This window comes from Caretta caretta, chromosome 12 (genome assembly GCF_965140235.1).
Source record: "Caretta caretta isolate rCarCar2 chromosome 12, rCarCar1.hap1, whole genome shotgun sequence".
Lineage (NCBI taxonomy): Eukaryota > Metazoa > Chordata > Testudines > Cheloniidae > Caretta > Caretta caretta.
The window spans coordinates 10,823,006-10,850,842 of NC_134217.1; the positions used below are offsets into that span (position 1 = coordinate 10,823,006).

Genomic DNA, 27,837 nt, shown 5'->3' on the forward strand with positions numbered 1-27,837 from the left:
ACTGAAACCCCTAGGTCCTTTTCCGCAGAACTGCTGCCTAGCCATTGGGTCCCTAGTCTGTAGCTGTGCATTGGATTCTTCCGTCCTAAGTGCAGGACCCTGCACTTATCCTTGTTGAACCTTTCTAGTCCTCCTACTCTTTAATGTAGCAGCTCTTCGTCACAGCAGGAGTACTGCTAGTGGAGGACACACCATGAGTAAGAACATGCCCAGTGTAATAAGCAATAGAATATTCTTCTGCATAGAGGCGGAGTACTTCATTATATTTGGAGCTTATCTTAGCTTTAAATTAGGTCAGTCACTAGGGTTGCCAATTTTGGGTGGATGTATTCCTTGAGGTTTCATCACATGACATAATCTTTAATTCCTGGAGACTCCAGGACAATCCTGGAGGGTTGGCAACCATATCAGTCACTGAAAAATGGGGGTGGTTCTGTAGGAAACTCTAGCTAGTAGCCATGCCCACTGAGATCTTTTCCACTGTCCCAGCTAGTCTGAATTACTGATGTCTCCCAGGCCATTTTGGGAATGGAATCATTTGCAGGATAAACCACAAAATAAAAATGTCCTGAAAATCAAAGGATTATGCTTTAGAAAAAAGCAGTTATTTATCATCACTCTGGTTGTCTAGCTAGGCACCTTATTATTACTGTTGTTGGAGGCAGTAGCTAAAGCTGTTTTTCTTTCTGTAAAAGAGGATTAAATATGTACAACAGATTAGAAAAATGTGTGTATTGTAGGGGTTTCCTTCATATCTCTCTCCTAGAGTTTTAGCTTAGTTTTTCATTATTGCTATATACTCAAAAGAGTTGAGGCCTATAAATAGTCATGAAAGGCAGCAACTCCCAGGAGACTAGTCCAGTGACTTGGATCCTGGGGTAATCACTAGAGCCTTTGTACTGGGACTGCCATTTTTCCATGTATTGAAGAGAGTAAATAGTGAGAATGTTGTGAGCCTTCGGCTAGGAAATCTGCTTCTCCCTCAGTCAGTTTCACAGGACATCAGGCCCCAGCCATCCAGGTATGGCTTGTTCAAGTCTTTGAGGTTGAATGGCAAAACTGAGGGGGGGGGGGACTTTTTAGAGCATGGGCTGATCTCTTATCCTGCCTTAATCTACTACATTGGTCATGAGGTAATGATGAGACTATTTATGCAACCTAGCTGATATTCCAGCTGGCTAGTGGACCAAGGCTCACCTACTCTCACTAAAGCTAAAAGTGTTACCTCACAGTGCTATACATGCCCATGTTATTCCTTTTGATGCTTGTCTTTTTGCCCCTTGTTTCTGGAACTCTCTCAGAACCCCAGTATTGCCCAACATCCAGTGTCCATCTATCCAATACTCAACTTGTCACTGGGTACTTGAACATTTAGCATTGAAATCCCTCCTAACCATTCATTTTGTCTCCATTTTTTCAGTGTTAACCCTCCTCAGTCATGACACATGCCTAAACCATTAGTTCCAAGTGAAATACTAGCTACTGGACTGCTATCTACCTGATCTGCAGGTCTGTAAAAAAGTACAGTCTTCTAACAAGCACAAATTGGATTGACAAAAAGAGAACCTATGCTGACGCTTGGATGAAAATGTTTAAACTGACAACAGGAACCGCTCTAGGTACTTTATTGACTGTAATAACAACAGTGAAAAGATAATTGAAAGAGCAGCTTTTCATTTATAAATAGAAATAGCTGTATTCAGAGGTCCCTTATCAAAGCAGTACTGTTTCTTTCTATAAGGCTGGTCTTGGGAAACAAAGAGTTTGCATGATTAGAATGAACTCCATGGAATTTGGAAGGAAGGGTGCAATAACCTTTTATTAAAGGTAATCTTATAATGTGGTCTATATACAGAGGCAGTTCTGTACAATGACAACCTTATGGGCATGATTCTAATCTTGTTTATACCACTCTTAGAATAACTCCAGTGGAGTTACCCTTTATTTAAGTGAGAACCAATTTAGGGCCTGGATTTGTGCTGGAAATGGCCCAGCTTGATTATCATACACATTGTAAGGAGAGTCACTTTAGATAAGCTATTACCAGCAGGAGAGTGGGGTGGGAGGAGGTATTTTTTTATGCTTTGTGTGTATATAATAAGATCTTCTACACTTTCCACAGTATGCATCCGATGAAGTGAGCTGTTGCTCACGAAAGCTTATGCTCAAATAAATTGGTTAGTCTCTAAGGTGCCACAAGTACTCCTTTTCTTTTGATGAATACAGACTAACACGGCTGTTACTCTGAAATTTAGAGCCTGCTATTTTACAAGGTATATAAGGAATTGAATTAAAGTAAGAAGAAATAAATGAATAAAACAATGCCAAAGTAGCTGCCCTGGAAAGCATCATCTCTTCTTTTTTCCTTCAAAAGAAACATTCTTGGATTGTCAAGTGTTACTTTTCCTGTTAACCTGATACTGTAATAACTACAACACAGAGCTGTATGTTTTGGGGGTGGTCTGTATTCATGATGATTCCTCTCTCTTATTCAGTGTTATTTTTTTCTCTTTCCGTTCAGTTTTATCTCTAGTCAAGAAAGGTAATCCATATTTAATATAGCTCTATCCATTCAGGAGATTAAAGATCTAAAAATATTGTTACTCCAGTGTATGTGCCTGAAGGCCTGTGCTCCTTTGCTTTACTGTGGGAGCAGAGATGGATATGGTCAGAAGGAAATTGGCTAAAGCCTTTTGATCAGCCAGAATATTGTCTGAATCATTTTAATTTAAAAGATGCCTCCCACAGGAGGAGGAATTTTTTTTTTCGAGCCAAGTTTGCCTTGCTGAATGAGGCAGCCTACATTAAAGTGGTATTAATAAATAATATCCTGTTCTCTCTCAACTTCCTCCAACAGCTCTGTGCTCCTGGTAAGTGAGCCAGGCTTCGAAAAATTCCATGTTATTGTCCAAAAAAGAGATCTAATAAGTCTGCACTGAAATCTAGACATTCATTTCTGTAAGGTGAATGCCTGGAGGATCTGTAAATTTATCCCTCATTATTTATTTGCTTGAAAATTTTTAATCTTAATAACCATTGTTTTTTCCCTTTATCTTCTATGTTGGCTGCCATAGGTAATGTTGGAAGCTAAACTAAATGTCAGTTGCAATAAATTTAGTGTCCCCGTTTCATTGTTTAGGAAGACTTCAGCAAGTTGTTTGCAATGGGGGCAACATTTTTAAAGAATCCTCACAGATCTTCATGATATTCAGAGGAACAGGGGCTGGGGAAGGACTGTTTGTACAGTGCCTGGCACAATGAAACTTTAGTCCTAATTTGGGGCCTCTGAATACTACCATAATAAAATATTAAATGATCATTTTGTCAAAAAACAAAAGGTAAGAGCTTGATTCTGAGCAACTACAACTGTTGTCAGGTCTCAGCACTGCTCAGGATCTACCCTTAAAGTATTTGGCCTAAAGATAATGTTTATTTAACACCAAAGGGTCAGATTTCCCGCTCAATCCCTCTACATACACTATCTCCTTTCTCAATCACTGTGAACAATACAATCATCCTGCCTGTCTGTCACGCCCATAACCTGGGTGTCATCTTCGACACAGACCTCTCTCCAGATTCTTGCATGCAGGCTATGTCTAAATCTTGCCAATTCTTTCTGCATCTCTAAGCCTTTCTTATCCATCCACACAGCTAGAACTCTTGTCTAAGCTCTCATTATCTTGGGTCTTGATTACTGCAACATTCTTCTCTCTGGCCATGAAAATTCAGTCTTGACTTATTCATATCCATTCAAATTGCTGCAGCAAAAATCATTTTCCGAGCCTGTCAATTTGACCATGTCACCCCTCTCTTAGGGATGTCACCACTTCCTAGACACCATGGTCCAAATACGTGACGGTCACATTAACACCACCCTATACCAAAAATCCACCAACCGCTATGCCTACCTTCATGCCTCCAGCTTCCATCCCGGACACACCACATGATCCATTGTCTACAGCCAACCACTGAGGTACAACTGCATTTGTTCCAACCCCTCAGACAGAGACCAACACCTACAAGATCTTCACCAAGCATTCTCAAAACTACAATACTCACACAAGGAAATAAGGAAACTGATTAACAGAGCCAGACGTACCCAGAAGCCTCCTGCTGCAAGACAAGTTCAAGAAAGAAACCAACAGAACTCCACTGGCCATCACATACAGTCCTCAGCTAAAACCTCTCCAACGCATCATCAGTGATCTACAACCCATCCTGGACAATGATCCCTCACTTTCACAGGCCTTGGGAGGCAGGCCAGTCCTCGCCCACAGACAACCCGCTAACCTAAAGCATATTCGCACCAGCAACTACACACCGCACCATAGTAACTCTAACTCAGGAACCAATCCATGCAACAAACCCTGATGCCAACTCTGCCCACATATCTACACTAGCGACACCATCACAAGACCTAACCAGATCAGCCACACCATCACTTGTTCATTCATCTGCACGTCCATCAATGTAGTATACACCATCATGTGCCAGCAATGCCCCTCTACTGTGTACATCGGCCAAACTGGACAGTCCCTACGTAAAAGGATAAATGGACACAAATCAGATATTAGGAATGGCAATATACAAAAACCTGTAGGAGAACACTTCAATCTCCCTGAAAGAAAAGGAGTACTTGTGGCACCTTAGAGACTAACCAATTTATTTGAGCATGAGCTTTCGTGAGCCACAGCTCACTTCATCAGATGTGTACCGTGGAAACTGCAGCAGACTTTATATACACACAGAGAATATGAAACAATACCTCCTCCCACCCCACTGTCCTGCTGGTAATAGCTTATCTAAAGTGATCAACAGGTGGGCCATTTCCAGCACAAATCCAGGTTTTCTCACCCTCCACCCCCCCACACAAATTCACTCTCCTGCTGGTGCTAGCCCATCCAAAGTGACAACTCTTTACATAATCAAGTCGGGCTATTTCCTGCATAGATCAAGGTTTTCTCACTTCCCCCCCACCCCCATACACACACAAACTCACTCTCCTGCTGGTAATAGCTCATCTAAACTGACCACTCTCCAAGTTTAAATCCAAGTTAAACCAGAATATCTGGGGGGGGGGGGGGTAGGAAAAAACAAGAGGAAACAGGCTACCTTGCATAATGACTTAGCCACTCCCAGTCTCTATTTAAGCCTAAATTAATAGTATCCAATTTGCAAATGAATTCCAATTCAGCAGTTTCTCGCTGGAGTCTGGATTTGAAGTTTTTTTGTTTTAAGATAGCGACCTTCATGTCTGTGATTGCGTGACCAGAGAGATTGAAGTGTTCTCCGACTGGTTTATGAAGGTTATAATTCTTGACATCTGATTTGTGTCCATTTATTCTTTTACGTACAATAGCAGATTTAAAGGTAGCCATCCTGCAACAAAAATACTTCAGGACCAGACTTCAAAGAGAAACTGCTGAGCTTCAGTTCATTTGCAAATTTGACACCATCAGCTCAGGATTAAACAAAGACTGTGAATGGCCGGCCAACGACAAAAGCAGTTTCTCCTCCCTTGGTGTTCACACCTTAGCTGCTAGAAGAGGGCCTCATCCTCCCTGATTGAACTAACCTTGTTATCCCTAGCCTGATTCTTGCTTGCATATTTATACCTGCCTCTGAAAATTTCCACTACGTGCATCCGACGAAGTGGGTATTCACCCACGAAAGCTTATGCTCCAGTACGTCTGTTAGTCTATAAGGTGCCACAGGACTCTTTGCCGCTTTTACAGATCCAGACTAACACGGCTACCCCTCTGATACTTGACCCCTCTCTTTGAATCCCTCCACTGGCTCCTCCTCCTTTATCACACTGAAGACAAGCTGCTTGTCTTCAGTTTCAAGGCCCTTCACAGTCAATTCCCACCCTACCAGTCATCTCATTAGCAATCCAGCTGTTGACACAAGCCTCTGATAGCCCAGGATGCTAGCCTCCAATGCCCAATTGTTATATTTTCAAACAAACTGTTCCATGTTTCTTCCATCCTGCCCCTCACACTTGGGAGGCACTCCCAGTAAACATCTGCAGAACTGTGTTGTTCTCCTTCTTCAAATCCCTCCTCAAAACTCTTCTTTGTCATGCCTACCAAAAACTTGACAGTAGATAAGCTACCCTTGTGCAGAGATCACTGCCTACTGTAAACCAATATTGTTGTGTTGTTTCCTTATATTTAGACTGTAAGGTTTTGAGGGCAGGGACCATCTTTTTGTTCTGTATTTGTACACCACCTACCACAGCAGGGTCCTGGTCCATGACTAGGTCTTTTAGGCACTATTGTAATACAAATAATAACAAAAAATCCAATGGTGTACGGAAAGTATATTCACTAAATTTTCAAGAGCAGCTGTTGGGACCTACAGAAACTCACATTTGACCCAGTAGACATGTATTTGCACATGCAAATGATTGCTTTATGCCATTACCTGCGTTGTGTGCAAAGATGTCAGTTTACATGCCCAAATGCAGATTGTACTCACAAATCATGTTGGTGTTTGTATAGGCTTGTTGGAGGAAGATATGGTCCTAATGCCTTTGTGGTGGCTGTTTAATAGCATGGCTAAAAAAAAATCCATATTTCACTGTGCCATATTTTGTTGATTTTTTTTTAGTTCATTTTATTTCTTTGTTAAACATCCTCATAGCTAAAATGATGAAGTAAACTCTTTAGTTAAAACTCAGAATAGCTATTTTCAATAGACTTTGCAAAAATTCCATATCTTGATGTATTGCCACTTCAAAAATCCACTTTATGCACAGTACAAAGAAGCAACTGTAGAGAGCTGAGTTGGCTTAAAAGAAATTAAATCTGAACCAACTTGGTTGCAGAGAGACAGTGCATTATGCTGCCTTTTGAAATACATAAGAAGGCTTCTGCTTTCTGGCCAGAAAAGACCAGACAGGTTTGCAGAAGTAATGCATCCTTTATTCATGCCAGTAGTCCCAGGGAGGTCATTGATCCTGCAACCCTTACTCCTGCAACTAGTCTCAGACACTGAATTTCCTGGGTGGAAGGGTGCACCTTTCTTCTGCACTAGCTATTGGCTGCTTTATGGAGCAGTATTGCTATTCTCACAGGAGACTCTTCCTGCTCTTTCACCCACTAGTAAGTGGTGAGCTGTGGACTGAAGAATAAAGGAGTTGACATTTCCTAAAGTCTGATAACTGGAGCTTCTCTCTTTCTACCCTTGGTATGAAGGTGGGTGGAGAAAGAGAGTAATTTAGAGTAACAGGGCAATGATGTGAGAGCAGGAATGTGTGCTGGTATACTGGGATTTGAGGGTAACCTTACGAGTCCCGCATAACAGGCTACCATAAAAAGAAAAGGAGTACTTGTGGCACCTTAGAGACTCACCAATTTATTTGAGCATAAGCTTTCGTGAGCTACAGCTCACTTCATCGGCTGCATCTGTAGCTCACGAAAGCTTATGCTCAAATAAATTGGTTAGTCTCTGAGGTGCCACAAGTACTCCTTTTCTTTTTGCGAATGCAGACTAATATAGCTGTTACTCTAAAGGCTACCATAGTGCTTTCCTGAATAGGGATGCTTCTCTGTTGTGTTGTAAACTGTGTGCTAATGTGGTCATATCTAATAAACTGTCCTTGTTCACTATCATGCAATGTGATGAACATGCACATATCAAAGACAAAAGCAAGCGGAATATTTTATCACTCAACATCATGGGAGCTAATGGGGTGTCATATTAACTATAAACTTCCTTCCATCAACTAGATCAGGGGTCGGCAACCTTTCAGAAGTGGTGTGCCGAGTCTTCATTTATTCACTCTAATTTAAGGTTTTGTGTGCCAGTAATACATTTTAATGTTTTTAGAAGGTCTCTGTCTATAAGTCTATAAAATATAACTAAACTATTGTTGTATGTAAGGTAAATAAGGTTTTTAAAATGTTTAAGAAGCTTCATTTAAAATTAAATTAAAATGCAGAGTCCCCCCAGACTGGTGGCCAGGACCCGGGCAGTGAGAGTATCACTGAAAATCAGCTCGCGTGCTGCCTTTGGCACGCATGCCATAGGTTGCTTACCCCTGAACTAGATCAATAAGATATAGTTGATAGACTAAGAGGTTTTAGTCTGACCACTGAATTAGTAGGAGGGCCACGGATTTTTTTGGAACATCTTTTTTTAGCTTTCTTTAAAATACGATTAGCAATACAAAAACAGTTTTTAATAAATAAAAGACTTGTTCTTGTATACAGTATGGGCCCAGTCCTGGGCTAGATCCTCAGCTGTGTCAGATTCTGCTCAGAGCAGCTGTGGGAGAAGAAGAGCAAAGGTTGCTTTTGCGCATCCTCATTTCTTGGGACTGCCAGGGCCAGTTCAATCCCAGGTGTAACTCAGAGCAAATGCCTGGCTACAACATCCCCCACAAAAGACCACACTGCAGGCTAGGATCCCTGAAGCGCAGCATTTTCTGATCACATCCCTGACATGTTCCCTCTGCCAGGAGGCAGGTGGGGGTAGGACCAACTCTGCTGATCTTGGTAATGGGGGTTACTTTACATCAGGATGTAACATCAGGTTACTTTTACTCATTTCCATTGAGTTTGGTAATCAGTCTTATCAGACACCAGGATCTTCTTGTCTGTTCTCTCTGAAATCACAACCAGCCCCATATGAGATATTCAAAAGTAAGCCCCATAAGTGTTTTAGCAGTGGAATTTTTCCATGTGGTTTGACTTCAGCAGTTCACTCAGCCCTGCAGGTTTTTATGGTTCACCAAAACTTGACTATAATTAGAGACTTTGTTTATCTTGAAATATTGCAGGTTTTTTACATGTTTCAATTTTGCATCTTTGAAGAAAAGGTCTTTTTCCCTACTGTAGTATATTGGGAACCATAGATTACATACACATTCCTGGTTTACCAATGCAGCAGAGCAGAGATTTTGAAATTACAAAGATGTTGAACTACATACTACTTGGGACGTGGCAAGAATACCATTTTTGCTGACATTTTTGCTTTGTACTATTGAATGCTGTCATTCATTACCCAGTTTTCATTCTATAGTCTCCTGATACAATGTGATGCATTTTGATAAAGTCCAACTTAAAAGATATTTGTCAGTTTATTGTGGCAGACTGTAAATATATTTTGTTTAAATCAAGTGAAAGTGGGTAACTTAACAGATGTGTGTAGGAAGGCTACAGAGTAAGTTAGCTGCTGAAAATCTTTCTTTAAAATATTATCTCTGATTATAGTCTAATTATTTAAATAATAGTTATTCACTTTTCTGTGTAAAAACAACACCTCCTATTTGATTAGATCTGCTTTCTGGTATAAATCAACATCTCAGTGTTTGGCCAGAGTAGATGAGTCCGGTATTGGCCAGATATACAGGGGGGCAAGAGTCCTTCCCCAAGTCCATGTAGCAACTCGGAGTATACATTTGCATTGTGCTCAACCAGCTCCCCATGTGCATAGCAGATCCTCTGACAGCATCCCTACTGCCTGAGTCCTGTCCTCATATGCCCCTGTGCGTAGCCAGGCAGGGAGCTTTCATGGAAAATGACCTGCTGCATCCTGTCACATCATCCACCCCTGCCCTCCTTGAACAGCAGCACTGCGCTGATTTCTGCTGCCTGGGGGCGTGGTTTGGATTTGGCCTCTGTGTGTCTGAGTCATCTCTTGAATCTATTTTTGACTTGTTGACATGGCAGAACCAATACAGCTATATGTGATCAAGCTGGATTCTATTCAGTCTAATAATAACTTTACCAACTAAGGGCTCTCCATGTCCATTGTAGGCCTGGCCCTATGGTTGTGGAATTAGCCAGACCTCTTCGGCTTTGCAGATGGAGATGCTGCTCCTTAGTGCATGGAGATGATTTTTTCATATGTCTTTATAGAACCTCTTGGTTTTGCCCCTCTCCAAAGGCAGAGCTGCAGATCCAGATCCTGACCTCCAAATAAGACTGAAGCCGCTCAAAGCATCCCTAAAGCTGCTTTAACTAGGCATCTGGTGATTCCACCCCAAGGGTCAGAGCAGGTGTAGGTGGCGCAGCACTTGGCATAGGGTGTATGCTGGGGGAAGAAATGGGTAGATTTCAATAAGACTTTGCTGGTACTCCGCACCTTGCAAGATAAAGCCCTAATTGCACATTACTACATGCATATTATTTCAATGAAAATATCTTCAGTAATAACCAGAATTCCATAGCCACATAGGGTACACTAACAAGTGATGCTGATTGCTTTCTCTATAGTACTGTTGGTTCTTGTTCGAGTGCTTGTTCATGTCAATTCCATTGTAGGTGTGAGCGTTCACATGCATGGTCATCGGAGACTTTTGCCTTAGCGGCTGGCTGTGGTGCCCTCTGGAGTACTGTGCTCATCACCCCACTGGCCCTGCACCCTCTGAGTTCCTTCTCATCACCTATGGTGGTCACTTGGAGCATCTCTGTCCCTTGCTTCGCAAGCGGTCAATGGTTTGTCTTTTATCATAGACTTTTGTGCTTCTAGCTGTTTAATGATTTGTTGGTTAGTTAGTTAAGTTCCTGTGAAGTGTTTGGTTAGATAGTGTCCCGGGGAGGACTTTGCCCCATGCGGGGCATGCCCTGGACTCCAGGTTTCAAGCCCTGCTCTTGGTGTAACAGGCCTATGCCTGTTAGTGACCTGCACGAGAGTTGTCTACGGTGCCTCGGGGAAACCCATATAAAGAAGTGCTGTCACATCTGCCAGAACTTTCGTCCTCGGACACAAAGAGAGTGCGACATATGCTTCAGGGCTCTCCTGATGCAGGCTGCCTTATGCCCAGTTTTGGAGGCAGCACAGCCCGAACCGGCACCCAGCCCATCGACTTCTGTCCGTAGCACACCCCCAGCACTGGGCTCCTCCCAGCACCGATCCCTGGTGCTGAAGAATAAAATGAAGATGACAGCACCGAACAAGCCCAACCAAGGCTGCTCAGGCCTCACGTCCGCTTTGGACCCGCAAAAGGGCTCATCTCTGGGGAGTTCCTCCCCTGCAAAAGGACCCACCACTAACTCCAGGGAGTGGTAAAGGGCCCAAGCTGACAGTGCAGTCTACACCCTCTGAGCCTCCAGCGCCTGGAGAGCTAAGAGTGCTGCAGCTGGCACCAAGTGTGGCAGTGGAAGCTGCTAAGGCTCCCTGCGAGGGCAAGCCCACCAGCAAGGCCTCACACAAACAGAAAACGTCACATGTTCTCTTCTCTGCTGGGAATTGACAGGGGCTCGCTGTTGGACACCTTCCTGATCCTGTGGTCAGGAGTGCTGATGTACGCCTTCCTGCCGATACCGTTAATCCACAAGGTCCTGCTAAAGGTGAAGCAAGACAAAGCAACGGTCATCCTCACAGCCCCGGGGTGGCCTCATCAACATTGATTCGGCATGTTGCTGAGTCTTTTGGCAGCCACCCCCCTGCAGCTGCCTCTTCGGCCAGATCTGGTGTCCCAGAATCGCAGCAGTCTACTGCATCCAAACCTGGTGGCGCTGCACTTGATGGCCTGGCTACTGCGTGGGTAAGTGGGGAAGAACGGTGGCATTTGGCTGGTGTTCAGCAGATCCTGCTGGGCAGCAGGAAACCCTCCACCAGAGGCATCTATGTGGCAAAGTGGAAATGGTTCTAGTGTTAGGCTTCAGTTCATCACATTCATGTGAAAGAGGCCCTGCTGCAAGACATCCTGGACTATTTGCTGCACCTTAAGCTCCAGGGCCTGTCACTATCTTTTGGTCAAGATACTACACCTGGTAGCCATTTCAGTCTTCGCCCATCCCATGACAGCACGGTTCCTGAAAGGTCTGGAGCACCTTTACCCACATGTCTGGGACCCAGTCCCTCCTTGGGACCTGAATCTTGTGTTGTCAAGGCTCATGGGGGCCCCCCTTCGAGCCCTTGCTTCCTGCTCCCTCCTGCTTCTCTCCTGGAAGGTCTCCTTTTTGGTCGACATAACTTTGGCCTGTAGGGTGTCCGAGATCAGTCCGCTTACGTCGGAACCACCTAATATGATCTCCTGTAAGGACAAGGTCCAGCTGCGTGCGCATCCTGCTTTTCTGCCCAAGGTAGTCTCCCAGTTCCATACTGGTCAAGACATGTGCCTCCTAGTCACATATATTCTAGTCCTTTGTCCAAAGCCTCGTACGATGGATGAGGAATGCAGGCTGCATACCCTGGATGTCAGGTGGGCACTTGCTTTCTAATAGATAGAACAAGTCTGTTCTGTATGTCTACACAATTGTTTGTTGCTGTCGCAAACAGGATGAAGGGTTGCCCTGTGTCCACCCAGAGAATCTCATCATGGATCTCGGCCTGAATCCACTAGTGCTCTGAGCTGGAGAGGGTGCCCCCACTGGTGACTGAGAGAGCTCACTCAACTAGGGGGCAGGCGTCATCAGTGACCTTCCTTGCTCAGGTGCCAGTCCAAGAAATTTGCCATGCCACGACCTTGTTGTCCATCAACACATTTGCTTCGCACTATGCGCTGACCCAGCAAGCTCAAGATGACACTGGTTTCAGCAGAGCAGTACTCTAATCTGCAAGACTGTGAACTCCAAGTCCACCTCCGTGGATTCTGCTTGTGAGTCACCTAGAACGAAATTGACATTGAGCAAGCACTCAAAAAAGAAACAATGGTTACCTGCCTTTCAGAACTGTTGTTCTTCGGAATGTGTTGCTAATGTCCATTCCATTACCCGCCCTCCTGCCCCTCTGTCAGAGTTGTCAACAAGAAGGAACTGAGAGGGCGCAGGGCCAGTGGCTCCTGATATACCATGGCATGAGCGCAGCACTCCAGAGGGTGCCACAGCCAGCCCTACAGATAACACTAAGGCAAAAGTATCCGACAACCACACATGTGGGGGCACGCACACCTACAATGGAATGGACATGAGCAACGCATCTTGAAGAACAACAGTTACAAAAGGTAAGTGTCACGGAGTCCCTGGGCGATGCTCTGGAACTGCTCCCCATGAAGTCAGTCAGGACTCTGGGGTAGTCGCCTTTCTGTGAGCAGCCTGTCTGCAGGACACACAGCTCACACAGCTTCCACCTTCCTGGGTCTGACCTCGGAGCATTCAGCATCCTCTGCCTCTCCGTGCGCTTTCCCCCAGCGAGTCCGCTCAGGCGGTGCTCCTGGGGAAGCCAGAGGGTCCTGCACCCCAACTTCGCAGTCAGACGTGACTCTCAGCCAGCCAGTAAAACAGAAGGTTTATTAGACTACAGGAACATGGTCTAAAACAGAGCTTGCAGGTGCAGAGAACGGGACCCCTCAGCTGGGTCCATTCTGGGGGGCAGTGAGCCAGACAACCACGTCTGCACTTCACTCCATGTCCCAGCCAGCCCCAAACTGAAAACCCCCTCCAGCCCCTCCTCCTCTGGGCTTTGTTCCTTTCCCGGGCCAGGTGGTCACCTGATTCCTTTGTTCTCCAACCCTTTAGCTCTCACCTTGCAGGGGGGGAAGGGCCCAAGCCATCAGTTGCCAGGAAACAGGGAGTTGGCCATTCTCTGTGTCCAGACTCCTGCACACACCTGCCCTCTAGGGCTCTGCAATGATCATACACCCTTACCCCACCCCCTAGATACTTAAGAACTGCCTAGGGGAAACTGAGGCACCCCCACACTATTCAGAGGAAACATTAAGAACAGTCCCACTTCGTCACAGTAAGTAACTGTTTTTTTTCTAGAACTGCATACAGAGCCGTATTGCACAGACATAAATGAAGGGACTATAGTCTGACATTTATTTATGTACTTCATTGGGATTCTACAGGGATAACTAAGCCCTGGTCTACACTAGGACTTTAGGTCGAATTTAGCAGCATTAAATCAATGTAAACCTGCACCCGTCCATACAATGAAGCCCTTTATTTCGACTTAAAGGGCTCTTAAAATCGATTTGCGTACTCCACCCCTGACAAGTGGATTAGCGCTTAAATCGGCCTTGCCGGGTCAAATTTGGGGTACTGTGGACACAATTTGACGGTATTGGCCTCCGGGAGCTATCCCAGAGTGCTCCATTGTGACCGCTCTGGACAGCACTCTCAACTCAGATGCACTGGCCAGGTAGACAGGAAAAGAACCGCGAACTTTTGAATCTCATTTCCTGTTTGTCCAGCGTGGCAAGCTGCAGGTGACCATGCAGAGCTCATCAGCAGAGGTGACCATGATGGAGTCCCAGAATCGCAAAAGAGCTCCAGCATGGACTGAACGGGAGGTACGGGATCTGATCGCTGTATGGGGAGAGGAATCCGTGCTATCAGAACTCCGTTCCAGTTTTCGAAATGCCAGAACCTTTGTCAAAATCTCCCAGGGCATGAAGGACAGAGGCTATAACAGGGATCCGAAGCAGTGCCGCTTGAAACTGAAGGAGCTGAGGCAAGCCTACCAGAAAACCAGAGGGGCGAACGGCCGCTCCAGGTCAGAGCCCCAAACATGCTGCTTCTATGATGAGCTGCATGCCATTTTAGGGGGTTCAGCCACCACTACCCCAGCCGTGTTGTTTGACTCCTTCAATGGAGATGGAGGCAACACGGAAGCAGGTTTTGGGGATGAAGAAGATAGCTCACAGCAAGCAAGCGGAGAAACCGGTTTTCCCGACAGCCAGGAACTGTTTCTTACCCTGGACCTGGAGCCAGTACCCCCTGGACCCGGCAGGCAGAGAAGGGACCTCCGGTGAGTGTACCTTTTAAAAATACTATACATGGTTTAAAAGCAAGCATGTGAAAGGATTAATTTGCCCTGGCATTCACGACTCTCCTGGATGTACTCCCAAAGCCTTTGCAAAAGGTTTCTGGGGAGGGCAGCCTTATTGCGTCCTTCATGGTAGGACACTTTACCACTCCAGGCCAGTAACACGTACTCGGGAATCATTGTACAACAAAGCATTGCAGTGTATGTTTGCTGGCGTTCAAACAACATCCGTTCTTTATCTCTCTGTGTTATCCTCAGGAGAGTGAGATATCATTCATGGTCTCCTGGTTGAAATAGGGTGCTTTTCTTCAGGGGACATTCAGAGGAGCCCGTTCCTGCTGAGCTGTTTGCCTGCGGCTGAACAGAAATGTTCCCCGCTGTTAGCCATGGGTGGGGGGAGAGTTGAGGGGGTAGCCACGCGGTGGGGGGAGGCAAAATGCGACCTTGTAACGAAAGCACATGTGCTATGTATGTAATGTTAACAGCAAGGTTTACCCTGAAAACCTGTAGCCACTGTTTTATAAAATGTGTCTTTTTAAATACCGCTGTCCCTTTTTTTTCTCCACCAGCTGCATGTGTTTCAATGATCACAGGATCTTCTCCTTCCCAGAGGCTAGTGAAGATTAGAAAGGAAAAAAAAACGCACTCGTGATGAAATGTTCTCTGAGCTCATGCTGTCCTCCCACACTGACAGAGCACAGACGAATGCGTGGAGGCAAATAATGTCAGAGGGCAGGAAAGCACAAAATGACCAGGAGGAGAGGTGGCGGGCTGAAGAGAGTAAGTGGCGGGCTGAAGACAGGGCTGAAGCTCAAATGTGGCGGCAGCGTGATGAGAGGAGGCAGGATTCAATGCTGAGGCTGCTGGAGGACCAAACCAGTATGCTCCAGTGTATGGTTGAGCTGCAGCAAAGGCAGCTGGAGCACAGACCGCCACTACAGCCCCTGTGTAACCAACCACCCTCCTCCCCAAGTTACATAGCCTCCACACCCAGATGCCCAAGAACGCGGTGCGGGGGCCACCGGCCAACCAGCCACTCCGCCACAGAGGATTGCCCAAAAAAAAGAAGGCTGTCATTCAATAAATTTTAAAGTTGTAAACTTTTAAAGTGCTGTGTGGCATTTTCCTTCCCTCCTCCACCACCCCTCCTGGGCTACCTTGATAGTCGTCCCCCTATTTGTGTGATGAACGAATAAAGAATGCAAGAATGTGAAGCAACAATGACTTTATTGCCTCTGCAAGCAATGATTAAAGGGAGGAGGGGAGGGTGGTTAGTTTGCAGGGAAGTAGAGTGAACCAAGGGGTGGGGGGTTTCATCAAGGAGAAAAAAAGAGAACTTTCACACCATAGCCTGGCCAGTCATGAAACTGGTTTTCAAAGCTTTTCTGATGCGTACTGCGCCCTGGTGTCTGGCTGCGTGTAACCAGCAGCCAGGCGATTTGCCTCAACCTCCCACCCCGCCATAAACGTCTCCCCCTTACTCTCACAGATATTGTGGAGCACACAGCAAGCAGTAATAACAGTGGGAATATTGGTTTCGCTGAGGTCTAAGCGAGTCAGTAAACTGCGCCAGCGCACCTTTAAACATCCAAATGCACATTCTACCACCATTCTGCACTTGCTCAGCCTGTCGTTGAACAGCTCCTGACTACTGTCCAGGCTGCCTGTGTATGGCTTCATGAGCCATGCATTAAGGGGTAGGCTGGGTCCCCAAGGATACATATAGGCATTTCAACGTCCCCAACAGTTATTTTCTGGTCTGGGAATAAAGTCCCTTCCTGCAGCTTTTGAAACAGACCAGAGTTCCTGAAGATGCGAGCGTCATGTACCTTTCCCGGCCATCCCATGTTGATGTTGGTGAAACGTCCCTTGTGATCCACCGGAGCTTGCAGCACTACTGAAAAGTACCCCTTGCAGTTTATGTACTCGCCAGCTTGGTGCTCCGGTGCCAAGATAGGGATATGGGTTCCGTCTATGGCCCCACTACAGTTAGGGAATCCCGTTGCAAAAAGCCATCCACTATGACCTGCACATTTCCCAGGGTCACTACCCTTGATATCAGCAGATCTTTGATTGCGTGGGCTACTTGCATCACAGCAGCCCCCACAGTAGATTTGCCCACTCCAAATTGATTCCCAACTGACCGGTAGTTGTCTGGCGTTTCAAGCTTCCACAGGGCTATCGCCACTCGCTTCTCAACTGTGAGGGCTGCTCTCATCTTGGTATTCATGCGCTTCAGGGCAGGGGAAAGCAAGTCACAAAGTTCCATGAAAGTGCCCTTACGCATGCGAAAGTTTCACAGCCACTGGGAATCGTTCCAGACCTGCAACACTATGCGGTCCCACCAGTCTGTGCTTGTTTCCCGAGCCCAGAATCGGCGTTCCACAGCATGAACCTGCCCCATTAGCACCATGATGCATGCATTGGCAGGGCCCATGCTTTCAGAGAAATCTGTGTCCATGTCCTGATCACTCACGTGACCGCGCTGACGTCGCCTCCTCGCCCGGTATCGCTCTGCCAGGTTCTGGTGCTGCATATACTGCTGGATAATGCGTGTGGTGTTTAATGTGCTCCTAATTGCCAAAGTGAGCTGAGCGGCCTCCATGCTTGCTGTCAAGGTTCCTCCCCCACTCTGAACTCTAGGGTACAGATGTGGGGACCTGCATGAAAAACCTCCTAAGCTTATCTTTACCAGCTTAGGTCAAAACTTCCCCAAGGTACAAAATATTCCACCCTTTGTCCTTGGATTGGCCGCTACCACCACCAAACTAATACTGGTTACTGGGGAAGAGCTGTTTGGATGCGTCTTTCCCCCCAAAATACTTCCCAAAACCTTGCACCCCACTTCCTGGACAAGGTTTGGTAAAATCCTCACCAATTTGCCTAGGTGACTACAGACCCAGACCCTTGGATCTGAGAACAATGAAAAAGCATTCAGTTTTCTTACAAGAAGACTTTTAATAAAAATAGAAGTAAATAGAAATAAAGAAATCCCCCCTGTAAAATCAGGATGGTAGATACCTTACAGGGTAATTAGATTCAAAACATAGAGAACCCCTCTAGGCAAAACCTTAAGTTACAAAAAAGATACACAGACAGAAATAGTTATTCTATTCAGCACAGTTCTTTTCTCAGCCATTTAAAGAAATCATAATCTAACACGTACCTAGCTAGATTACTTACTAAAAGTTCTAAGACTCCATTCCTGGTCTACCCCCGACAAAGACAGAATATAGACAGACACACAGACCCTTTGTTTCTCTTCCTCCTCCCAGCTTTTGAAAGTATCCTGTCTCCTCATTGGTCATTTTGGTCAGGTGCCAGCGAGGTTACCTTTAGCTTCTTAACCCTTTACAGGTGAGAGGAGCTTTCCCCTGGCCAGGAGGGATTTCAAAGGGGTTTACCCTTCCCTTTATATTTATGACACTTGCCTTGGTATGGCGTCCGCACAGAAAAAAGGCGCGGAACTATTGTCTGCTGTTGCTCTGATGGAGGGAGGGGTGGCTGACGACATGGCTTACAGGGTTGGCTTCAGGGAGTTAAAATCAACAAAGGGGGTGGCTTTACATCAAGGAGTATTTCAGGCAGGACTTCACGGAGGGTTCCAATAAGAAATGGTGCACCTAAGTTATTGTTCTTATTGGAACAAGGAGGTTAGTCTGGCCTCTGATTGATATGTGGCTAGATTTACCTCGCTGCACCTTCCCTGTGAGTGACTGCAGTGTGACCTAGAGGAATGAGTCCCCTAGATGGGGGGGGGGGGAAGCAAATGAGTACAAAACAAATCTGATCTATTTCTTGTTTTGATCCACTCCATCTATCTTTTACATCTTTGGCTGGCAGCAGACGGTGCAGAAGGACTGCATGCCATCCACATCTCATGGCTGCTCGGCAGAGATGTTGCAATACGACTGCTAGCCATCCTCATCTCTTGCCTGCCCTGCAGAAGATGATACAGTACGACTGCTAGCAATCCGTATCGCCTGCCTGCTCACCATAAGACGGTTCAATAGGACTGACTGCAGGACTAAAGAGAATGACCTGGTCAAGTCACTCCAAATTTAGTCCCTGCGCCCATGTCTGCCCAGGCGCTCCTGGCCGACGTGGCCAGGAGCACCTCAGACATGACGATGACTGCTACCAGTCATATTGCACCGTCTGCTGCCAGAAGGCAATGGGTTGCTGCTACTGTGTAGCAATGCAGTACCGCGTCTGCCAGCACCCAGGAGACATACGGTGACGGTTACCTGAGCGGGCCAGGTTTTGGTGTTGTGGAACATTGATCCACCTTCTGTGGGGAGACGGGGCTGTATAATTTGGATTGTCTCCAGCTCAGCAGAAGGGTAACAAATATCCTTAGGGCCAGGCTGGCTAGGCTCGTTAGGAAGGTGTTAAATTAATAACAAAAGGGGAGGGTAAAATAAGAGAAGATATGAGCACTTATTTAGCCCAAAATTGGGGTGTTAAGAACAAAATTAATCAAGGAACCACAGGATGTGAAGAGAAGAAATTTTTTAATGGCCTATACACCAATGCTAGGAGCCTGGATAACAAACAGGATAAATTGGAATTACTCATTTATGAGCGTAAATTTGATCTAGTTGAGCATTACTGAAACCTGATGGGATGATCTGCATGATTGGAATGCTAACCTCAATGATTATAACCTAATTAGGAGGGACTGAGTGAGCAAAAGCGGGGAGTTGCACTCTGTCAAAAATTGCATTCCTGTTTGTGAGTCACTGACAACTCAAAAGAAAATAATTTTGAATGCTTATGAATCAGTGTCCTTGCAAGTAAAGCATATGATGGGGTATTGGTGTTTTCTACAGACCACCAGATCACACTAGGGAACAGGATGACTAGATCCTTAGGCACCTATCTATAATGCGTAGGGAAAAAAGCTGTGGGGACTTCAATTTGAGTCACACATTTTGGAAGTCTCATGCTGCCAGTACTAGAACATCCCTGGAATTTCTAAATATTATAGATGAGTTACCTAATTCATAAAGTATTGCACCCAACATGGGGGACTCTATTAGACCACATTTTGACTGATTAAAGAGGAACTGATCCCAGAATTTAAAATTAATTATAGCTTAGGTTCAAATTGTCATGACTTGATCACACATTACACATTGATTACACATTTATAATGTGTAAACAGAATAAAGCCCAGATCACTGATATATATATAATTGGTGCTTTAAAAGGGCCATTTCATAAAGATGAAAAAAATTGAAACAAATCAGCTGGGAGGAAGAGGTTAAAAAAAGGGGAATGGTAATTGGGAATTGTTTAAGAACACTTTTACAAGAAGGCCCAAAAGCCACAATTGAGGAAGAAGGCTGTATTGGTTAAAATACTGGTCTGGTTTAGAGGGGAAGGTGAAGGTAACTATAAAACATGAATATATGACAAACGGAAGAAAGAGGAAGTCAGTAGTAATGAGTGTAAAACAGAAGCTGCAGAGTAGAGGACAATTGGGAGTTTAAGTATATTTGGAACACTAGTAATGGTCTATTGCTAGATGGATATGGTAGAATTATCAGTAATAATGCAGAAAGGCAAATGTGTTCAATGAAGTATTTAAGTTTTTTTGTGGGAAAAACACCCATGATACAGTCATACTATATGATGGTGATAACTCTTTCCTTTCCATTAGTATCCCAGTAGTATGTTAAACATCAGCTGCTAAAGTTAGACATTTTTAAATCAGCAGGTCAAGAAAACTTGCATTCAAGAGTCTTAAAAGAACTGGCTTAGGGCCTCGTTGAACCATTAATGTAGCTTTTCAATAGGTCTTGGAACACTGGGGAAGTTCCAGAAGACTGGAAGAAAACTAATGTGCCAATATTTCAAAAGGGCAAATAGGGATGATCCAGATAATTGTAAGCCTACTAGTCTGATATTGATCGCAGGCAAGATAATGGAGCAGCTGATAATTTAATAAAGAATTAAAGGAAGGTAATATAATTAATGCCAATCAACATGGGTTTATGGCAGATAGCTTGATAGCAACTAACTTGATATCTTTTTTTGATGAGATTACAAGGTTGGTTGATGAAGGTAATAGTGTTGATGTAGTACACTTAAACTTCTGTAAGGAATTTGACTTGGTACCGCATGATATTTTGATTTCAAAAATTAGAATGATATAAAATTAACATAGCACAGTATATGGCTTCAAACCTGGCTAACTGATAGGTCTCAAAGTGTAACTGTAAATGAAGAATCATCATTGAGCAGGTGTATTTCTAGTGAGGTCCTGGAGGGATCAGTTCTTATCCCTATGCTATTTAATATTTGTATCAATGACATAAAACAAAAGCATCACGCTAAAGTTTTCAGATGACACAAAAATTGGAGAAGTGGTAAATAATGAAGGGCACAGGTCATGGATACAGAGCAATCTGGATCACTCTATAAGCTGTGTGCAAGCAACAATGTGTGTTTTAGTAAGGCTAAATATATACATCTAGGAACAAAGTACAAGGGCCATACTTACATGATGGGGAAATCCTGAGAAGCAGTGACTCCGAAAAAGATTTGAGGGTCATGGTGGATAATCCACTGAACATGAGCTCCCAGTGATGCTGTGGCCAAAAAGGCTAATGCAATCCTTGAATGCATAAACAAAGGAATCTTGAGTAGGAATAGAGAACTTATTTTACCTCTATATTTGGCACTGGTGCAACTGCTGCTGGCATAGTGTGTCCAGTTTTGGTGTCCATAATTCAAGAAGGATGTTGATAAATTGGAGAAGTTTCAGAGGAGAGTCATGAGAATGACTAAAGGACTAGAAAACATGCCTTATCTTGATAGGAACAAAGAGCTCAATCTATTTTTAGGTTAACAAAGAGAAGGTAAATGGGTGATTTGATTAGACTGGAAATACCTACTTGGGAAAGAAATATTTGACTATGGGCTCTTCAGTCTAGCAGACAAAGGTATAACATGAGCCATTTCAGACTGGAAATTAGGTTAAATTTTTAAGTAACGGTAATTAACCATTGGAATAGTTTACTGATTTACCAGTTTACCAATGGTTGTGGTGGATTCTCCATCACTGGCAGTTTTTAAATCAAGATTGGATGTTTTTCTAAAAGCTATAGCTCAAACAGGAATAAATTCAGGGAAATTCTATGGCCTGTGTTATAGAGGAAGTCGTACTAGATTAGCACAGTGGTACCTTCTGGTCCTGGAATCTAGGATAATCTAAGATTAATAGAGGGTAATTTTGTCCCATAATTTGCACTGACTGTAACAAAACTAACATGAAAAAAGAAAAGGAGTACTTGTGGCACCCCCCTTTTTTCCCACACACACAAACCCACTCTCCTGTTGGTAATAGCTTATCTAAAGTGATCATTCTCCTTACAATATGTATGATAATCAATTTCCAGCACAAATCCAGGGTTTAACAAGAACGTCTGAGGAATGGGGGTGGGGGGTAGGTAGAAAAAACAAGGGGAAATAGGTTACCTTGCATAATGACTTAGCCACTCCCAGTCTCTATTCAAGCCTAAGTTAATTGTATCCAATTTGCAAATGAATTCCAATTCAACAGTCTCTCGCTGGAGTCTGGTTTTGAAGTTTTTCTGTTGTAATATCGCAACTTTCATGTCTGTAATCGAGTGACCAGAGAGATTAAAGTGTTCTCCGACTGGTTTGTGAATGTTATAAATCTTGACATCTGATTTGTGTCCATTTATTCTTTTATGTAGAGACTGTCCAGTTTGACCAATGTACATGGCAGAGGGGCATTGCTGGCACATGATGGCATATATCACATTGGTGGATGTGCAGGTGAACGAGCCTCTGATAGTGTGGCTGATGTTATTATTAGTCCCCTGAATAGATATGTGGGCACAGTTGGCAACGGGCTTTGTTGCAAGGATAGGTTCCTGGGTTAGTGGTTCTGTTGTGTGGTATGTGGTTGCTGGTGAGTATTCGCTTCAGATTGCGGGGCTGTCTGTAGGCAAGGACTGGCCTGTCTCCCAAGATTTGTGAGAGTGTTGGGTCTTCCTTCAGGATAGGTTGTAGACGCTTAATAATGCGTTGGAGGGGTTTTAGTTGGGGGCTGAAGGTGACAGCTAGTGGCGTTCTGTTATTTTCTTTGTTAGGCCTGTCCTGTAGTAGGTGACTTCTGGGAACTCTTCTGGCTCTATCAATCTGTTTCTTCACTTCTGCAGGTGGGTATTGTAGTTGTAAGAATGCTTGATAGAGATCTTGTTGGTGTTTGTCTCTGTCTGAGGGGTTGGAGCAAATGCGGTTGTATTGCAGAGCTTGGCTGTAGACAATGGATCGTGTGGTGTGGTCAGGGTGAAAGCTGGAGGCATGTAGGTAGGAATAGCGGTCAGTAGGTTTCTGGTATAGGGTGGTGTTGATGTGACCATTGTTTATTAGCACTGTAGTGTCCAGGAAGTGGATCTCTTGTGTGGACTGGACCAGGCTGAGGTTGATGGTGGGAGGGAAATTGTTGAAATCATGGTGGAATTCCTCAAGGGCTTCTTTTCCATGGGTCCAGATGATGAAGATGTCATCAATATAGCACAAGTAGAGTAGGGGTGTTAGGGGACGAGAGCTGAGGAAGCGTTGTTCTAAGTCAGCCATAAAAACGTTGGCATACTGTGGGGCCATGCGGGTACCCATAGCAGTGCCGCTGATTTGAAGGTATACATTGTCCCCAAATGTAAAATAGTTATGGGTAAGGACAAAGTCACAAAGTTCAGCCACCAGTTAGCCGTGACATTATCGGGGATAGTGTTCTTGACGGCTTGTAGTCCATCTTTGTGTGGAATGTTGGTGTAGAGGGCTTCTACATCCATAGGGGCCAGGATGGTGTTATCAGGAAGATCACCAATGGATTGTAGTTTCCTCAGGAAGTCAGTGGTGTCTCGAAGGTAGCTGGGAGTGCTGGTAGCGTAGGGCCTGAGGAGGGAGTCTACATAGCCAGACAATCCTGCTGTCAGGGTGCCAATGCCTGAGATGATGGGGTGTCCAGGATTTCCAGGTTTATGGATCTTGGGTAGTAGATGGAATATCCCAGGTCGAGGTTCCAGGGGTGTGTCTGTGCGGATTTGATCTTGTGCTTTTTCAGGGAGTTTCTTGAGCAAATGCTCAAGTAGTTTCTTTTGAACTTCTTTCAAGTAGTTTCTTTTGGTAACTCTCAGTGGGATCAGAGGGTAATGGCTTGTAGAAAGTGGTGTTGGAGAGCTGCCGAGCAGCCTCTTGTTCATATTCCAACCTATTCATGATGACAACAGCACCTCCTTTGTCAGCCTTTTTGATTATGATGTCAGAGTTGTTTCTGAGGCTGTGGATGGCATTGTGTTCTGCACGGCTGAGGTTGTGGGGCAAGTGATCCTGCTTTTCCACAAGTTCAGCCCGTGCACGTTGGCGGAAGCACTCTATGTAGAAGTCCAGTCTGCTGTCTCGAGCTTCAGGAGGAGTCCATCTAGAATCCTTCTTTTTTGTAGTGTTGGTAGGGAGGTCTCTGTGGATTAGTTTGTTGTTCAGAGGTGTGTTGGAAATATTCCTTGAGTCGGAGACGTCGAAAATAGGATTCTAGGTCACCACAGAACTGTATCATGTTCGTGGGGGTGGAGGGGCAGAAGGAGAGGCCCCGAGATAGGACAGTTGCTTCTGCTGGGCTAAGAGTATAGTTGGATAGGTTAACAATATTGCCGGGTGGGTTGAGGGAACCATTGCTGTGGCCCCTTGTGGCATGTAGTAGTTTAGAAAGTTTAGTGTCCTTTTTCTTTTGTAGAGAAGCAAAGTGTGTGTTGTAAATAGCTTGTCTAGTTTTAGTAAAGTCCAGCCACGAGGGAAGTTTGTGTGGAAGGTTGGCTTTTTATGAGAGTATCCATTTTTGAGAGCTCATTCTTTATCTTTCCCTGTTTGCTGTAGAGGATGTTGATCAGGTGGTTCCGCAGTTTGTTTGAGAGCGTGTGGCACAAGCTGTCAGCATAGCCTGTGTGGTATGTAGATTGTAATGGATTTTTTACCTTCAGTCCTTTTGGTACAATGTCCATCTGTTTGCATTTGGAAAGGAAGATGATGTCTGTCTGTATCTGTACAAGTTTTTTCATGCAGTTGATAGATTTCCACTCCATATGGCTAAATGCAGTGCCTTGCATAATGACAGGTTTCAGAGTAAGAGCCATGTTAGTCTGTATTCACAAAAAGAAAAGGAGTACTTGTGGCACCTTAGAGACTAACCAATTTATTTGAGCATAAGCTTTCATGAGCTACAGCTCACTTCATCGGATGCATACTGTGGAAAATACAGAAGATGTTCTTATACATACAAACCATGAAAAAATGGGTGTTTACCACTACAAAAGGTTTTCTCTCCCCCCACCCCACTCTCCTGCTGGTAATAGCTTATCTGAAGTGATCACTCTCCTTACAATGTGTATGATAATCAAGTTGGGCCATTTCCAGCACAAATCCAGGTTTTCTCCCCCCCCTTTGAGAATCATAGGTCCCAACCCCATGGGTCCTCCAGGACTGGAGCACTCATGGAAAAAAATTAGTGGGTACCAATTAAGCCAATGAACCAAAACAGCACATACATAGCTCAACTCATAGGTGTTTTGTGAGGTATGTGCCTGAAGGGAAATGAGTAAACAACTAGGGAAAGTCTACACAGCCAATGGCAGCCTGCGGCAGCAAGCCTCTGAGTCTGGGTCAACACACTCATGCTGGCGAGGCTTGTGCTACCTCACTAAAAATAGCTGCGCAGACAGCTTTTAAGTTGTGGCTTGGGCTGGAACTCAAGTTCTGAAGCCTCTCATCCCTAGCCCTCAGAGCCCGAGCTGGAGTATCTACACAGCTATTTATAGCTCTTAAGCACGAGCCTGAGTCTGTCTACCAAGGCTCAGAGGCTTGCTGTCTCTGGCTGTGCTCTTCGCATACTAAGGGTATATCTACAATGTAATATCCACCAGCACGTAACTTATTACTATTAAAATGTCCTTTAAAATTCAAGCAGACAATTAACAACATGTTCTGTAAAAAAGAATTCTTCTCTCATGAGACCAGAAAATAATGGGACACAGTTATTTACAGTGATTTATTTATTTCTGTGATTCCATTGCTGCACATAGCACTGTATACACAGCTCTTACTCGGGTAGAACATAAATGGCTTCTGTAAGTACTAAAGCATCAGGCCCATATAGAGGTCTCTGCCAGAAAAGTTTACTATTTAAGGTCCCAATCCTGCAATTGGATCTACACAGGCAAACTTTTTACTTTGAAGACAAAGGTGCTCTGTGCAAAGGTCTTCCACTGTAGCTCCAATTGTAGAACTGGGATCTTAGAGTAAAAATCTTCCAGTTTTAGCAGTATAATCTATTTCTATCCTACATATCACCTAGGTCAGTGTATCTCAACCTTGCCAGACTACTGTACCCCTTTCAAGAGTCTGATTTGTCTTGTGTACCCCCAAGTTTCACCTCACTTAAAAACTTACAAAATCAGATGTAAAAATACAAGTGTCACAGTCCACTATTATGAAAAATTGCTTACTTTCTCATTTTTACCATATAATTATAAAATAAATCAATTGGAATACAAATATTGTACTTACATTTCAGTGTATAGTACACAGAGCAGTATAAACAACACAAATTATTTTCTATGAAATTTTAGTTTGTACTGACTTTGCTAGTGCTTTTTATGTAGCCTGCTGTAAAGCTCGGCAAACATCTAGATCAGTTGATGTACACCCTGAAAGATCTCTGGTACTCAGGTCAGACCCATCCCCAGATTTCTCCCCCAGCTGCAGGAAGATCTGCAAACTCCCACCCGCTTCCTGCACCCATCACTCCTCAGCTGCAGTGGGAGGGATCCCTGTACAGGGAACTGCTCCTCCATCCTCCCAACCCCCATGAATCCAGATCCACTCATACCCAGACCCCCGCTAAGCCTCACCCCCACCTCCGCACTCAGACCCCCCACCGATGAGCCCCAATCCACCTGCACCTGGATCACCCCGATGAGCCACCCCGATCCTCACCCTACTGAGGCCCAACCAGCTGCACCTGGATCCCCATGCCCCTGACAAGCTCTGTCACCCTGCACACACCCAGACTACCCCATTGAGCCCCAACCACCTTCACCTGGACCCTCTTCAGAGTCCCATTACCATTGCACCCAGAACCCCCCAATAAGTCCCTGTGAATCCAGATTCCTCCTGCACCCGGATCCCCCACTGAGTTGCCCGCACCCAGATTGCCCCACAGAGAACCTTCTCCACCCACACCTGGATCCCCCCATACTAAGTCCCCACACACTAAGCCTTGATGAGCCTGCCTGTCCACACCTGGCCCACCTGGCACGGAGGGGCAGGGCCTTGGGGTGTTTCTGGGGTAGGCCAGGGCCTTGCACTGTATCAGGGTTGGGTGCAGCCTCACCGCTGAGTCCATGTCCGGGGGAAACTGCACAGTGATTTCCCACCTCTGTGCAGCCAGTGGCCTGTTCTCCCCAGTGCCATGCTGGAGCTTCCACATTTATTTGACAAATAAAATTTTCAGAATTTTAAAATATTGTGTGAAGAATTTTTAATTTTTTGGTGCAGAATGCGCTTGGGAGTAATATTAAATCAGTGGAGTTACCGCAGAGGCCTAGGGGTAAATCAGCACAAAATATAGCCCAGACTGTGTCAGGAAGTGGAGCTTTTAGTCTTGGGCAATCCAAAGACGCTGGGGTACCTGAGGGGTTGTGGCTGTTGGGGTAGGGGAGAAAAGGTTCTGCCATGGTTCATGGGCCTAGCTTTCAGTGTATTCTCAACCTGGTATGCACAAAACTCTGTAAGCACTTAACAATCCAGGTGCATTAGCACTGGCATCCACATGTGGTAGAATATGTAGCCACAGAACCCTTTTGGACAGATAGCTTCAGTGCATGAAAACTGTTAAACCTGTGGAACCTGCTAATATACCTAAAATATGCACACTTACAGTGGATAATCTTTTCTAAAATCAGGAGCTTCGTTTTGCGGGTTGGTCATTGTGTGTGGGAATAGACAGCCCTGCCTCCGAGGGCATGAAAAATTAAATTGTAACAATAAAATAAAGCAGGTAATTTGTTTCATCAGCATTCATCTAAACTAATAGCAGGTGAACTGCTGCAAGTCTTCCCCTCCCCCACCCCCGCTGTAAGA

The 27,837-nt window shown here is 44.8% G+C and overlaps 2 long non-coding RNA genes across 4 annotated transcripts in view; both read left to right on the forward strand.

Annotated features, from left to right (window-relative positions):
• The window catches only part of LOC142068651 (uncharacterized), a 160,976-nt gene that overhangs the window by 54,846 nt on the left and 78,293 nt on the right, over positions 1 to 27,837 (forward strand). The window lies entirely within an intron of this gene.
• Positions 14,316 to 15,772, forward strand: LOC142068621 (uncharacterized). Its single transcript, XR_012664498.1, has 2 exons — positions 14,316 to 14,646; positions 15,234 to 15,772. It is a non-coding gene; the product is annotated as an uncharacterized LOC142068621 (long non-coding RNA).